The sequence below is a fragment of the Phyllostomus hastatus genome, unplaced genomic scaffold (assembly GCF_019186645.2).
Source record: "Phyllostomus hastatus isolate PE091 unplaced genomic scaffold, TTU_PhHast_1.1 phas_contig_62, whole genome shotgun sequence".
NCBI lineage: Eukaryota > Metazoa > Chordata > Mammalia > Chiroptera > Phyllostomidae > Phyllostomus > Phyllostomus hastatus.
In genome coordinates this window covers 16,749,714-16,753,662 of record NW_025333921.1, presented here as the reverse complement: position 1 = coordinate 16,753,662, position 3,949 = coordinate 16,749,714, and positions in this window count along the sequence as shown.

The window sequence follows — 3,949 nt, the reverse complement described above, 5'->3', positions numbered from 1 at the left end:
ATGAAGCTGCCAATCACCAGTTGCCCATAGCTGTGGGCTTCTGAATCATCTGAATAGTTTCCATGAAGGAATGTTCAAGCTTAATGCAAAATTTGATGCAGATTCATTGCTCTACTCTCTCAGTCATTTTGAATGTGACAACAACCCAGTACACATGCTCATTCAATGGCATCTACCACCCCCATTGATTTGTACAATGAAGTTATCATTGTTTACGTGTGCACATTTCAGTCTACTCTTCTTAGTTGCTGGGTTACATCGATGTCACACAAACCATTCTTGTTATATTGACAATTGCTGGGCTTTTTCCAAAGACCTCATATATATATAAATATATATGTATATACATATGTACGTGTGTGCATGTGTATGTGTGTATACATATAAAATTGTTGTTCAAGTACAGTTGTCTCCATTTTAACCCCATCATACCACCCCATGCCACCCATTCCCACCTCCGCACCCTCAAACCTATCCCCTTTGGCTTTGTCCATGTGTCCTTTATACATGTTCCTTGATGGCCCTTCCCCTATTTTCCCTCTCCCCCCTTCTCTCTGGTTGCTGTTAGTTTGTTCTTTATTTCAATGTCTCTGGTTATATTTTGGTCAATTGTTGATTTTGTTGATTAGGTTCCACTAGGTGAGATCATGTGGTATCTGTCTTTTACTGCCTGGCTTATTGCACCTAACATAATGCTCTCCAACAGTTCCATCCATGCTGTCATGAAGGGTGGGAGCTCCTTCTTTCTTTCTGTTACATGGCATTCCATTGTGTACATGTACCACAATTTTTTGATCCACTCATTTACTGATGGGCACTTAGGTTGCTTCTAGCACATGGCTGTTGTAAATTGTGCTACTATGAATATTGGGGTGCATAGGTTCTTTTGAATTGGCTTTTCAGGATTCTTAGGGTATAATCCCAGCAGTGGAATTGCTGGAGACCTCAGGTATTTTAAAATATTTTTTTATTTTTAAATTACAGTTGACATATGGTATTTTATTAGTTTCAAGAATATAACATAGTTATTAGACATTTATATAATTTATGATCACCCCAATAAGTCTAGTATCTGTCTGACACCATACATACTTATTATAATATTATTGACTATATTTCCTATGACAACAGCTATGTATTTTTATTTCTGTGATTTCTAATTGATCTTTTCTATTTAACTCTTATCTTGTATTTCTATATTTGTTTCATCATTTTTGGTCTCTTTTTTTGGTAATCCATGGTTCCATCATAGCTCCTTGTGTGTCCTAAGAATACTTGAAGTATTTATTATACTATATCCTAAATAATCTGAAACAAATTTATATTCTGATTGTTGAATTTGAGTTTTTTTCTGAAAATTTTTTTGTATGTTTGGTATTCCTATTTGCAGATACAACATTTTTTTGTTGTTGTTGCCCTTTTGTTTCTTTCTCTCCCTCTATGCTTGTTCCATCAGTAGTTTGGGGGTTTTCTTACTTAGGCCAGAGGCCCTAGTTTAGGATCAGGTCTCATAATATGGTATTTTAGATTTCCTGTTGTGTTATGCTATCAGGGAAGATCAATAGGCTGCTTGGTCAAACAAGGTTGTATTTGTCTCCTTTTACCTCTTCAGGTCTGTGGTTCCAAATAAGTTACAGCCCCAGTCAGTGTTTGGAAGTAGTTTGTGTTCTTTTTTTTGCATACATCACTAGTTTGAGCTAGAGCTGAGCTAGAGCTGTGAGCCTGGCCCTAGTCCATGCCAGTGACTAGATGCACTGATAGTTCTTTTTACTCCACAGTTGTCCTCCTGTTTACCTCTGCTTTACCTTTTAACTTAGAGCCCATTAGGTCTATGGCTTAACTTGAATTATAGCCTTGTGTTTTCTTATGTTTCTGGTCAGTGAAACTGCTTGTCTTGTTTTGACCTGAATTAATATAATCTCTCTCCCCATCCTTTCCTCTATCATGCAATGTGTTTGGAGCAGAGGGAATGTATTAAAGGGTTATTTACTGAGCTATCTTATTGAAAATTCACTTAGGGTTTTAAAGTAATTCTGTGCAAGGAAAGAAAGAAAGAAAGAAAGAAAGAAAGAAAGAAAATAGAGCATTCAGTTTATAAAGGAGCAATGGAAGGTTGTCTCTGCTTATAAGATCAGATCATTCTCTGCTAGCAAAGCAGAAATGTAGTTATAATTACTGCTTATTCTCCCCAAATAGCCAGGGTCTTTAGCACTACTTTCCTATTATCTAGCATCTTCTACTTTCAGACCTGCTTCCTTCTCTTCACGCCACTTAAAATTCCCTGGAGAGTCATCAGTACTCAGCTCCTTGTCAATTTAGTCATATAATGAAGTATTCAAACTGAATTATAAATGAAGTTTGTGTACTCATTGAGTCCTTAATTTGTCAACATGTGGGATATACTTTGTGCATAAGTGGTGACGGGAGGAAGAGGAGTTGGACTTGACTGCATGTCTATTCTCAGAACCAGACAATGGCCCAGAAAAAGACTCAAGAGCCTCTGAAACGAGGCCAATTGGAATGAGGAGGCAGCAATCATTCTGTCCTAAGATCACCTGCTACAAGGAAGGGCCAACATAGGGAAAAGGGTTTTCTAAAGCAGAGTCAAAACAAGGTGCGTACATATATATGTATTTGTATGTGTGTTTCTGTGTGTGGGTGCACACATGCATGTGCTGATAAACTCCTTCCCTTCAAAATGAATGCAGAAGTACTAATCAACTGGGCTTCCAGTTACCACCTGGAAGTGTAGGAATTACTGATCAGGGACTGGAATTATAAGAACTACATAATTGCTCCATTTCTGTTTTGTTTTCTACAAAGGTTACTGGTGACTCTCTATTTAACAAAAAAAATACCCTAGGGCTTATCTTTAAGAACAGCAAGGGGAGAAGCTGGGCACTGTAGTCCATTCCCTTGTCAGGCTTGGGGAGGAGAAGAATGGACATCAATCAACAGAATAGTAGTGCCAGTTACTAAAGAAATAAAGAACAAAATGAATGTCAAGAACCTTCTGCATGGAAGCTGGTCGGGGTTTGAAAGGGTTATTTAACCATTAAATGTTCTATATGATTGTCAGAACCGTCCCCCTGCCCCCACTTACTTAATCTTACAGAGTATATAAAACATGGTGAAATCCTTCAATTTTGTCCACATATACACTTAGGCTGAAGAAAGACCTTCATCCTCATTGGATCCAGTGAAACATTTGATACCTAAGGAATTAAAAGAGCCACAGGCTTGTCAAGGATCTGATAGAGGCTGTGGCTCTCTTCATAGAAATGTGTAAAAACAAGTTTTGTATAGAATTTCAGAGAGTTTGTGAATGTCTGGTTAAGGTAGCTCCCAGTCTAACAAGAAGCAAATGGATTTAGAAAATATGCTGTAAGGGTTTCAAATTACCAGTTCTCAAAGGTAATGGGACTGCATGGATCCCCCAGAATCCCCCCAGCACCTTTGGGTAATAGGTATTATTTCTATCAGTGTTCACTCCATTACTGGTAATGATCCCTGATTCAGATTCAATAATATTGTCCAAGTACCTCCATCCTGAGTGTACCCACAGACACACATAATGAAATTTCCAAACAGAATTAGATGACATTTTTCTCCATGCATCTCTTTGGTCCATGAGCTCTCTGATGCCCGAAGAGATCTCTGATCCACACACTGCATCTATTGCTAATTTCTTTCATTCATGACCCTAAACACTAATGTTTTCTTATAGAATTTTTTCATAAGTGAGATATCATTACTTTTTTTATGATTATCATACATATTTTGGATCCAACACACACAGAGGACACTTCATCAGCTTTAATGCTGTCTCCTTCAGTAATATGGACATGATATTAGGAGAGTTTTTAAAATAATCTGCACAATCATTTCCAACTCAGTTAGCTTCCCTCCCATCTTTAAGACAGACAGTAGTTGAATTTTCTAATCACCA